The sequence below is a fragment of the Theropithecus gelada genome, chromosome 3 (assembly GCF_003255815.1).
Source record: "Theropithecus gelada isolate Dixy chromosome 3, Tgel_1.0, whole genome shotgun sequence".
NCBI lineage: Eukaryota > Metazoa > Chordata > Mammalia > Primates > Cercopithecidae > Theropithecus > Theropithecus gelada.
Genome location: NC_037670.1, coordinates 119,488,959 through 119,501,736, shown reverse-complemented (window position 1 = coordinate 119,501,736; position 12,778 = coordinate 119,488,959). Strand labels below are relative to the sequence as shown.

Sequence of the window (12,778 nt, the reverse complement as noted above, 5' to 3'; positions counted from 1 at the left end):
TTGCAATTATGAGAGGTACTTCAATATAAAATCTCTGGAATGAGATGGAATGTATTTTCTAAAGCAACTTTAAATTTCAGAGAGATATAAATAATAGTATATCACATAGTGGTTTTTCCAAGTATGTGCTCTTAAATTTAGATATTTCCTGTTATTTTATTTCCTAGGAGTAATTTTTAAAGTACAATTGGTTAAGGTTTTAGCCTTCATTATTTCCTAATACATATTTATATGGAAAAAGTATTCCAGGTATTGTTATTTATAGAAGGGATTATTTTGCACTGTATTAACAAGAAAGGAGTGTATCCAGCTGAATATTAGTATTTTTCTTCAGTTTCCAGGAGTGGTTCAAATTCCTAGTCTCAGATACAATCTTAAATTTCTGAAATGGAAACTCTCTGTTCTGACTGTTCTACATTTGGCATCAATTTTATTATTAAGCTATTAATACAGAGTGCTTCAAACACTCATCTCCAGATTATTTAGTTTAAGCAATTCAAGTGAACTAGAAATATATAAATTTATTTTTCAACGCTTATTGGAATGATAATTTGGGGGATAAAAAATGTCAATTGAAAGCATTCAACCACAATAATCTTATTTAATAGTATCTTTCAGGCAAGGTAATATGTATCAATGACACAGATAACTTTTAGACTAATTTGATCGTTTTCAAAGAAGTACCCTCTTTATGAACAACTTACCTTGAAGAAGGAGGACTGGGGAACAAACATTTTAGGATTTACAGATCAAATAGTCTCTGCATCAAGAACTCAAGTATTCAGCTCTGTTGTTGAAGTGTGAGGGCAGCCATAGATAATTTGTAAATGAATGGCTGTGACTGTGTTTCAATAAAACTTTATTTACAAGAACAAGTTGCAAGCTAGATATGGTACCTGGCTGTAGTTTGCTTACTCCTGGATTGGATCACTTCTATATAAATAAAATCCATTTACTCAAAGTTATGTATTATTAGTAAATATCTATCATATGCGGCTAATGAAGTAGAAGAGATTTTCCAAGAAAAATATTAATAAAATACTGATGTAATAAGATAAATTGTATTGACATAAGAAAAATCACTTTTGTATATAACCTTAAGATAAGATATAAACACAATAGTTGATGCCTTCTTTCCGTTTTCTTCTGTTAAACGTTCCCTCTAAACTCTCCAATGTTGCTTTTAAACACATTCTGTATTGGTCAAAGACTTTTCTTTCTTTCTTTTTTTTTTTTTTTTTTTTAAAGTTTCCAGTAAGTTATGGAGTACATGTTAAAATCCACATCTTTGTATTCCAATTTTGGTTTATTATTGTCAAATTTAAACAAAGAGGCATCTGTCTAACTCTGAAAGACAGGAGTTTACAAATATTAATGTTACTGTAAGTGGAGAGCTATTTACCCACTACTCCAAAGGAATTGTCATTCTGCCAGAATGCTTCACTGGTATCTATTAAAACTCCACTACACAGAACACTGATCCCCTCCAAAGCTCTAAAATTTTCAGGGCTTTGCAGTGTTTTAATGATGTATCTCTATAAACTCAGATTTTTTTTTCCTGAGTTTGAACTGTTTTATTTCATCTCTCTAAAAATAGATGCAAACCCCATTTTAAGTGCTGAATTTAACATTTTTAAAAGTTTAATTTACCAGAATGTTTAAGATTTTAAATAATGATGACATAATTCTGTAGCTTTGTATTTTTCATCTTATATATTTTCTCTCTTGCTTATTCTATTTCATTCTCACATACATATATATTGTGTATATATAGATATAGTAATTTTGTTCATTATTGTGTGTAATTTTCAAACAAATAATTAGAAATAAAATAAATACTATTTTTTATGTACTTTACTAATATCTATAAGTTAAATTCTGATATATGGACTCCTATAATCTTTTATAATTGTTATATTATTAATTGGGTGGCAATTTCAGTTAAATAATTTTCTCTAGGCTAAATCTATAATTTAATGGCTAGAGTAGAAAGAGTATAGAAAAATATATAATCTATAAATGGTTATAAGAGAAAGATTTCTGAAACATAATTTTCTTTTTCAGGTACCACATCTTTATTATGAAAATCCAGATACCACTGATACTCTTTGCAGTAAGCATGCAAAAATATGTAATCTGCTCTTACTGAAGAAATCTGAAAGCATAATTTTTGTGACAAGAATAATAACTGCGTGAGAAATAAAAGCATTCATTTTTCAGTGTTTCCAGTTCACCTTTTATTAATTGATTTTCACTCTTTAAACAAAGAAGGCCTAATGGGATAGCATAGTATTAAGATATGAGGAGACTTGAGGTGTATACAATTGTTTTATAAGATTTAAGGATTCTTTTGATGGCAGAACACAATTACATTCAGGTAGAATAAAGACAGAGTTCTTTGTTATTTATATCTCCAAACAAGAGAAGGCTGACACACAGAGCCAGACAGAGAGTTGTACCTAGGGCCAGGGGAGCAGCAAGCTGAAGTTTGGAGAGTAATTTATGGGGGGAAAGTGGGGTGCCACTAGGTAGATGTCAGGAGCTCTCTGCGGACTGGTTAATTTGACTAACTTTATGGGCTCTGAGCATAGGTGCTGTCCCAGCTAGCTGGTGCCTGTGCCCCAGGCAATTAAGGTAGGTTTATATGGTCATGGAGTCTGAGAATTCTAAAAAAAGAAGTATTGGAGGTGTGGACTTCGCTGCTCAAGAAAATAAACTGTCAGTCTCTAGTGAAGGCCTCAAAACTGGGTAGACAGCATTTAAAACAAAAACCAAACTATGTTACAATTGACCCCTTTGTGTCTTGACATCAGTTTTAACATAAATTATTTGGGGTATCTGAATGGTCTAAATAGTAGAATCTCCCAGTAGATATTCCACACATTACTCCCAACTCTGTAGAAAATATTTTATGATGACAGTAAAAAGGAAGAAAATAAGTAAAAGTACAAGGCATCTTTATAGGTTTCCCTTAAAGGAAGTTTCCCATGTATAGAATATTACCTAGGAAAACAAATCTGAAATATCTGAGGTGTCTAAGAGTATCTTTGTGGTGTTATAAATTATGTTAGAAGTATGAATTAATTTGTATGCCAATAATATCTTGGTGTATTCCTGAGTCAAGGCAACAAGTCCAGTAGTTATGTTGTAAAGGGCATGAACTCATATTCAGTAAGGTACATGCAAAGTTAGGAATAATCAAAGTGAAAGGGACAGTTGTGGTGCTCCTGGTCTGAGATGTAGTATGCGGGGTCATGGTGGAAAGCTGGAATGGGGTTTAAGAGAAGGAGCTGTGGCTTGGGAAATTCTCCCTTCATGGGGCCGAGGAGTGGACTGATATGAGGCAGTTACCTCCTGGAGAAAGCAGTAATCTTGATCAACTTTTAGAATGGCACAGATAGTAGTAACGGCTGCAAGATTTCCCTTTAGGTTTGACGGCGTAGGAATGCACGTATTGGAAGAGTGCAAGGATTATGGACTGAGGAAACAGTGGACTCAGAGAATATAATAGAATCTGAAATAGCAGAGGAAGAAAAGCAATAAATGCCCCGTCTCCAATTTGTCTGCGTCTTAGGAGAGGCAGTCCACGGGAATTGCTGAGGCAGTGTTCTCAGTGTACAGGATGTCATCTTCTCTAGCAGCAAGCTCCTGGCCTAGAAGATGTTATCTAGGCTGTGGAATTAGGGTATCTTTCTCAAGTAGATAATCACTCAGGCCTTGTGGATCACATTTTTGTGGTTCTATAGTATAACAAGTCTGAACCACCTGTGAAATTTGAAGGAAAATTTTGGCCTGGGAGCTTGACTTGAAAATATCTTTTAAGTCAAGGGGCCTTTGGGTACAGGTGATGCCAGCATCTCAGATATGTTAGTAACTGGAGCACAGTGCCAAAACCTGTCTGGTACAATTAAAGCGCCAATTATTGGTGACTGAATCTAAAGGCCCCCAACACTCCATGTTTTTCCCAGATGGATGAGGAGAGGGTTTTGAAACCAATATGTTTTAAATCATATGGCCTGATTTTGGTTCATGTGGTTAATATGGTGTGAAGTTGCTTGCCAATTAAAACACCTGTGGCTATGAGTAGAGCTGCAACATTAGCCTGTAGGCAGGCCCTCCAATTTCACCGATTACTATGGATACATTGCATCAGACAGAGTTTGGAAAATGCTACTGTAAAATCTGGTACCTTGGCATTTGATGAAAGAGCAGAAGTAGGCCCTAAAAACTAGAAAGAATCCCCCTAGCTATCCTGAAGCAGGCCATAAAACCCAGCTTATCTTTCCCTCAAAATAGATTATAATACTGTCATTCCAGAGGGGTCTTCCTTCTACCCAGAGAGGAGAAAGATATCCTTAATCCTGAAGATGCAAAGACACAGAGAAGAATCTGAACACCAGGTCTTGATGAATTTCCTCCCCAATTGGTTACCATTACCTCAGACCCCTTTTTGTCCAATTACCTTTCACCACAAATATCTACTTCTTCTTCAGACTTAGCATAATATGTACAGAGTTGACCTCATTTTTCTGAGCATTCATTTTCTGAGGACTTTCATGTAACATAAAGCATATTAAATAAATGTTTATGCTTTTCTCTTATTAGTGTTTTTTGTTTGTTTGCTTGTTTTTGTTTTTAAGAAATTACTTTTTCTTCCTTCCACATCAGTTGTCGGGCTTTTTTGGTGAAGGACAAGCTGGTGAGGCCTTTGGGTTTCATTAGTCAAATTCAATATTTGCCATGCTTGGTTAAAACAATGACTTGGAAAGTTTAAGTCTGTGTATCACAAACCAATGAAAGTACCCAAACTGAGAGTAACCAGTCTAATAGCCTGCAGAACGGTGTGCAGTTAGATTTGACAGGGTTTTGCTGCTTGATGTTGCTTTTCCTCTGGTATGTTATTACCAAGGAGGGTTTGTCTGGTTTAATCTGTATGAAATATGGTGTAAATTCCATTATTATCTCTGAAGATAATTTTAATTTACTAAGTTGAGTTTTCTGTCTTCCTTCTGTGTAGTCTACACTGTCTGTAGGATTGGCCCTGGACCACTAATTTTAATTTTATGGAGGGATGAGAAGGAGAACCCAGATTAATTATCCACCCCTTATAACACAAATATTGAGGGAAGTATTTAGGGTGGTGGCAATTCAAGTTCAACTGGGTCCCATACTACAGCGGCAGGTATCTGGCCTGTGAGACAATCTATGGCTAATGGGTCTCAGGAGAGTATGTGCTGTCCATATGACTTCCAGGCCTTATGAGCCAGCATTATAACTGAAAATTTATAACGGAAAGAGCAGACATTATTGAGGGAACTCATAAATAAAGAGTCTCCATATATACGGAGATGAAACCTACCCCCCATTATGTATAGGAATGGGCAAAAGGTAGGATTTTAAAAGTTGTATAAGGTGTAAAGTAGGCCAGTGGGCCTTCAACTAAGATAGATGAAAGTCTGGGGCATGATATGGACCCATTTATAAGTCTATTTGTCATTTCACAACTTAAATATAGTTCTCTGAGGAGCCCATTAGGCCTCTCAATTAAACCGTCTGTCTGAGGCCTATAGTGGAGATGAAAGTTCCATTGAATGTCTTTTCTAAGAGCCGTTATTGGGTATTCTGAGATGTGTGATGTATGCATTAGTAATGTCTGGAACTTTGAAGGGAATGGAAAACACCCTGATGAGGCTTTATGTTGTTGTCTTAGGATATGTGAAGATACACAAGGACTTGATTTAGTTTGGATTTCTGTGAGGTGAAATATCTTAGAACTCTTTATCCTGAAGAGAACAGATCAGGAAATGGCCCAAGTGTTTGTAAAAATGTGCAGATGGGGTCATTTGTTGACTAGGGCATTCAGTGATAAAATGACTTTCTGAAGTGTGGCCAATTGTCCTGCCCATTATTAAGGAATTCTTCGTTAACTATGGAAAGCAGCAACATTCTACTGAGCTTCACCACTTATAATGGTTTCAATGCCGTATGTTCAGTCTATGCGATCCCACAGCTATTCACTCAGTTAATCTCACTTAATTTACAGGTAGCCAAGGAGCTGGACATCCAGCAACATGACATCTGGCAAGGAACTGAAGACAGACGAGGCCATTCCCTCCTGCAAGAGGAATATGCTATAGGGCTCAGGTTGAGGTACATCCTGTACCAAGGATTACTGACTAGCCATGCTGAACTTGTAGGATGTTGTTGCCACGATCCAGGTCATAATGTGCAGGATGCTATGCAGGGCCACAGGCTTAGGGTTTTCAAGAGCTTCAATTTCCAACAGATTCCAATATATGGCCAGAAATTGCCACTCTAATGGTGGATGTCTGAGAAGAAAAGTTTCCAGCATTGGAAACCCATGGGCAATTTATGCCCATCATAACTGGTTCAGAGACACCATGAGGCATGAGGGGACACTATTAAAGCTTCCACAGTGAAGAAGCCTTTGAGGATACTAACAGGAAAGTCTGTTGATTTTAATTTAGACAAAAAGATGTATTCGTATTTCCACAAAATGTATGTCCAACAAATCTACTCAGAAGAAAGTGTCATACTGGAGAAAGTGGGATGCAGTTAAGATCTTACCTACAAAGATGACGTGCAAAGACAAATCTGTTGAGATATCCCATGAGTAAACTAGGAGATATTGGAATCCCTTCAAAGGTGAAGGCAGACGGCAGCTGAGAGACTGCTGAAATCAGCACCAAACAGAACATATTCATCAAATGTACAATATAAAGATATTTACCAGCTGCTAATTTGATAAAGTTATTAATTTCAGTAATACTGAATTTTGGCTAGGGAGGCCTTAATGGATGGGACGTGAGAATTAAGATTGCAGTAAGATATTGTAATGTACTATCCATTTTTTATAGGTTTAAGAATAGCAAAACTGAACCTCACGCTTCCTGGAAATAAATCGTGATGCAGTGAGACCCTCCCACTCCACACCCAGGCAGATCTCCAGGTATTCAGAGTACAAGCTCACCTGGATTAGCAGCCTGAGCTGCCCCACCCTTTCTGTGAAGAGATCCTGGTGCAGGGCACGGTGCAGCGGGGGAGTGGGCTCCCTGCTACATGCCCAGGCAGATCTCCATGCATTCAGAACACTTGCTTTTGTGGTTCACCAACCTAAGTCACCTCCACTTCTGTGAAAAGATCTTGCTGCAGGGGAACCTTCACTCCACACCCAGGTAGATCTTCAAGCATTTGGAGCACCCACTCACTTGGTTCAGCAAGCTGACCTGTCCCAACCTTCCCATGCAGAAATCCTGATGCAGAAGGCCTTCTCTGCTTAATACCCTGGCAGATCTCCAGACATTCAGAGCACCCACTCATCTGGTTCAGCAGTCTAAGCCACTCCTCCCTTCCTGAACATAGATTGTGGTATAGCAAGGCCCTATCTGTTCCACACCCAGGCGGATCTCCAGACATTCAGAAAACCTGCTTGCCTGGTTTAAGAGCCTGAGTTGCCCCACTAGTCCTGTGTAGATATCTGGGTGCAGTAGGTCCCTCTCTGCTCCGTGCACAGGGAGATCTCCAGGCATCTGGAATGCCCACTCTCCAGGATTAGAAATTTAGTATATCCTCATCCTCTTGCAGAGAACTTGAGCCCAAAGAGGTTTCCCAGCTCCATGCATAGACATACTTCTGGGTGCCTGGTGGCCACCCACTGGCTTCTCCTTCTGTACAGGTATTTGTGCCTGCCCTGGGGGACCTTTAGGAGGACCTGCCAGGTCTGGCTCTACCCATCATGGCCTGATGGGCAGGTGGCTCAGACCACTGTGCATTATATGAATAAACCCATTCTCTGAGACAATAGAGAGCTTATTCCAATAAGCAGGAATCAAGCATACACTCAATCATATAAGATGTAGCCAGCTCTTACCTGTACATGTTTTTTATTGGCTCATGCATTGAACTGCACAGGCCAATATAAAATCTGCTAAAAGAATTACATAGGGCTATAGAAGCAAAACCCAAATACCCCACTTAGTATTCTCTAGAGTTTTACCCTCTAGGGAGTGGGAAAGAGGGAAAGAGAAAGAAAAAAATTAATACTACAGGAAAAGGGAGAAAAAGGAAAAATATATGTATTCCCACACAAAAACAATTTAAGAAATCAGAAGTGCCAGCATTTCCAGCTGACAAGGAACCAGTGCAAAACTTCTGGCACCATGAAAAATCTAAATGTTGTGACACCACAAAAGGATCACACTAGCTCTCCAGCAATGGTTTCTAACCAAAACAGAAATTCGGAAATGACAGAGAAAGAATTCAAAGCATGATTTGCGAGGAAACTCAAGGAGATACAAGATAAAATTGAAAGTCAACACAAGTAAACTTCTAAAGCATTAAATGAAGTAACAGATAAATATCTTAAAAAGAAATTATTCAGAGCTTCTGAAATTGCAAGCTTACTTAAGGAACTTCAAAATAAAATTGAAAGCTTTGTTAATAGACTGGACTATGCAGAAGAAATAATTTGAGACCTTCAAGACTGATTTTTGAGTTAACCTGGTCATACAAGAATAAAGAAAAAATAATTTTATTTATTTATTTTTTTTTTTTGAGACGGAGTCTCGCTCTGTCGCCCAGCCTGGAGTGCAGTGGCCGGATCTCAGCTCACTGCAAGCTCCGCCTCCCGGGTTCACGCCATTCTCCTGCCTCAGCCTCCCGAGTAGCTGGGACTACAGGCGCCCGCCACCTTGCCCGGCTAGTTTTTTTTTTTTTTTTTGTATTTTTTTTTAATAGAGACGGGGTTTCACCGTGTTAGCCAGGATGGTCTCCATCTCCCGACCTCGTGATCCGCCCGTCTCGGCCTCCCAAAGTGCTGGGATTACAGGCTTGAGCCACCGCGCCCGGCCAGAAAAAATAATTTTAAAAAGTAAACAAAGTCTTTGACAAATATGAATCATGTAGAGCAACCAAACCTACAAATTATCAACATTCTTGAGAGAGAAAAAGAAAAAAGAAAATTTAAAAAAACATATTTGAGGAAATAATTTAATAAAATTTCTCTAATCTTGTTAAGGTGATCAACATCCAGAGACTAGAAATCCAGAGACTAGAAATCCAGAGAACACCTGCAAGATAGTATAGAAACAAACATCACAAAAGCATATAGTCACCAGACTGTCCAAGGTCAGCAATAAAGAAAAAATCTTAAAGGCAGCTAGACAAAAAGTTAGGATCACATACAAAGGGAATCCCGTCAGGCCTACAGCAGACTTCTCACAAGAAACATTACAAGCCAGGAGAGATCATGGGTTTATTTTCAGCATTCTTGAAGCAAAGAAATTCCAACCAATAATTTCAAATAACCAAAATAAGATTTATAAGCAAAGGAGAAATAAATTCCAAATTACTGAGATAATTTCTCACCATTAGACCAGCCTTACCTAAGATCCTTAAGGAAGTTTTAAACATTCAAATGAAATAATGATACCCACTGCCACAAAAACAAACTGAAGCACATAGCCCACAGACCCTGTAAAGCAGCCACACAATGGAAATTACAAAGTAAACAGCTAACAACTACATGATGGAATCAAATACTCTCATAACAATATTAACTTTGAATAAAAGTGATCTAAATGCCCCACTTAAAGGGCATAGAGTGGCAAGTTAAATATAAATAAATAAATAAATAAATAAATAAATAAAAAGACCCATCAATCTGCTGTATTCAAGAGACCCATCTCACACATAATGAAACTCATAGGCTCTAAGTAAAGGATTGAAGAAAAATTTATCAAGAAAATGGGAAGCAAACAACAAAAAAGCAGAGGTGACCATACTTAGATAAAAGAAAACTTTAAATCAAAAGTGAAAAAGAACAAAGAATTATGTCAAATAATGATAAAGTGTTCAATTCAACTAAATATATATGCACCCCAAATTGGAGCACCCAGATTCTTTAAAAAAGTACTATCTATTTTGTTAATCTTTTCAAAAAAACAGCTCTTGGATTCACTGATTTTTTTGAAGGGTTTCTTGTTTCTTTATCTCCTTTAGTTCTGTTCTGATTTTAGTTATTTCTTGTCTTCTGATAGCTTTTGTGTTTGTTTGCTCTTGCTTCTCTAGTTCTTTTAATTGCAATGTTAGGGTGTCGATTTTAGATCTTTCCTGCTTTCTCCTGTGGACATTTAGTGCTATAAATTTTCCTCTAAACACTGCTTTAGCTGTATCAAAGAGATTCTGGTATGTTATGTCTTTGTTCTCATTGGTTTCAAATAACTTATTTTTTTCTGCCTGAATTTCATTATTTACCCAGTAGTCATTCTTGAGCAGGTTGTTCAGTTTCTGTATAGTTGTATGGTTTTGAGTGAATTGCTTAACCCTGAGTTCTAGTTTGATTGCACTGTAGTCTGAGAGACTGTTTGTTATGATTTACTTTCTTTTGCATTTACTGAGGAGTGTTTTACTTCAAATTATGTGGTCAAGTTTAGAATAAGTGGCTATGTGGTGCTCAGAAGAATTTATATCCTGTTGATTTGGGGCAGAGCCAAAATTTAAAAATGAGATCTAATTAAAGTGTTTCTGCACAGTAAAAGAAACTATCATTGGAGTGAACAGGCAACCTACAGAATGAGAGACAATTTTTGCAATCTATCCATCTGAAAAAGGGCTAATATCCAAAATCTACAAGAAACTTAAACAAATTTACAAAAGAAAAACAAACAACCCCATCAAAAAGCAGGCAAAGTATATGAACAGACACTTCTCTGAAGAAGACATTTATGCATTCATTATGAAAAAAAAAGCTCATCATCACTGGTCATTAGAGAAATGTATATCAAAAACACAATGAAATACCATCTCACTCCAGTTAAATGGCTATTACTACAAAGTCAGGAAACAACAGATGCTGGGGAGGATGTGGAGAAATAGGAATGCTTTTACACTGTTGGTGGGAGTGTAAATTAGTTCGACCATTATGGAAGACAGTCTGGTGATTCCTTAAGGATCTAGAATCAGAAATACCATTTGATGCAGCAATCCCATTACTGGGCATATACCCAAAGAATTATAAATCATTCTATGATAAAGACACATGCACATGTATGTGTATTGCAGCACTATTTACAATACCAAAGACTTGGAACTAATCCAAATGCCCATCAGGAACAGACTGGATAAAGAAAATGTGGTGCATATACACCATGGAATACTATGCAGCCATGAAAAAGAATGAGTTCATGTCCCTTGCATGAACATGGATGAAGCTGGAAGCCATCATTTTCAGCAAACTAACACAGGAACAGAAAACCTATTACCACAAGTTCTCACTCATAAGTGGGAGTTGAACAAGGAGAACACATGGACACAGAGAAGGGAACATTGCACCCTAGGGCCTATCTGGGGTGGGGGGCTAAGGGAGGAATAGTATTAGGAGAAATGCCTAACGTAGATGATGGGTTAATGGGTGCAGCAAACCACCATGGCACATGTATACCTATGTAACATGCACATTTTGTACATGTATCCCAGAACTTAAAGTATAATAAAAAATGAACTATTTAAAATGAAAAAGAAAAAAAAAAACACCAAGTACTGCTAGATCTATGGAAATACTTTGACAGACAAACAATAATAGTGAGGAACTTTGAAACCCCAATGTCAGCATAAGACAGATAATCTAGGCAGAAAACTGAAAAAACAATTCTGGACTTAAACTCGACACTTGACCAATTAGACCTAATAGATATCTATCAAAAAACTACAATGACTAATGACAGAATATATATTTTTCTTCTCTACAAATGGAACATACTCCATGATTGATTCAACCATTTGCTTGACTATAAAGCAAGTCTTAGTATAGTCCAAAAAATCAAAATTATGCCTGTCATACCCTTGGGCCACAGAGAAACAACTTTAAAACTAAATAGCAGATGATCTCCTCAAATCACAGAATTATATGACATTAATCAACTTGCTTTTCAATGACGTTTGAGTAAATAAGAATAATAAGGCAGAAATCAAAAAGTTATTTGAAATAAATGAAAATGGAGACACAATACACTAAAATACCTGGGTTGCAACAAAAGCATTGTTAAGAGGAAAGTTTATAGCATTTTATATCTACCTAAAAAGTTAGAAAGACCTCAGATTAACAATCTAACATCAATCCCAGAGGAACTAGAAAAACAGGAAGAAAAAAAAAAAAACTACCAGAAAAAAAGAAATAACTGAAATCAACACAAAACTGAATGAAATCAGACCCAAAAATCCATACAAAGAATCGACAAAACCAAAAATTGGTACTTTGAAAGAATAAACAAAGATTTTTATCTTGTACATCAAGATATTTTATCTTTTATATATTTTATCTTGCATATCAGTGTACATCCTCTGAAAGGATGTACACTGATATATACATTTACAAACAGAAAAAGAGAAAATATTAAAATAAGCACAATCCGAAATGACAAAGAACAGATTACCACTGACCACACAAAAATACAAAAGATCCTCAAAGTCTACTATGAACACCTTTACACATACAAAATAGAAAATGCAGATGAAATGGATAAATTCTTGGAAGCACAGAATTCCCCATGGTTAAATCAGGGAAAAATAGAAACCCTGAACAGACCAATTTCACATTCTAAAATTGAATAAGTATAAACACCCTACCAACTAAAAAAAAAAGTTCTTGGCCAGATGGATTCACAGCTGAATTCTGCCAGACATACAAAGAAGACATGGTACTGATTCTACAGAAACCATTCCAAAAAATTTAGGAGGAGGGACTCCTTCCTAATTCATT

General features: G+C 36.8%; 1 long non-coding RNA gene across 1 annotated transcript in view; it reads left to right on the top strand.

Moving 5' to 3' along the window:
• LOC112621482 overlaps positions 1–2,228 on the top strand; it is a 59,044-nt gene extending 56,816 nt beyond the window's left edge. Inside the window, exon 4 of the long non-coding RNA XR_003118734.1 lies at positions 2,065–2,228. This is a non-coding gene — a long non-coding RNA (uncharacterized LOC112621482). The remainder of the gene's footprint in view (positions 1–2,064) is intronic.
• Positions 2,229–12,778: the final 10,550 nt, after the last annotated feature.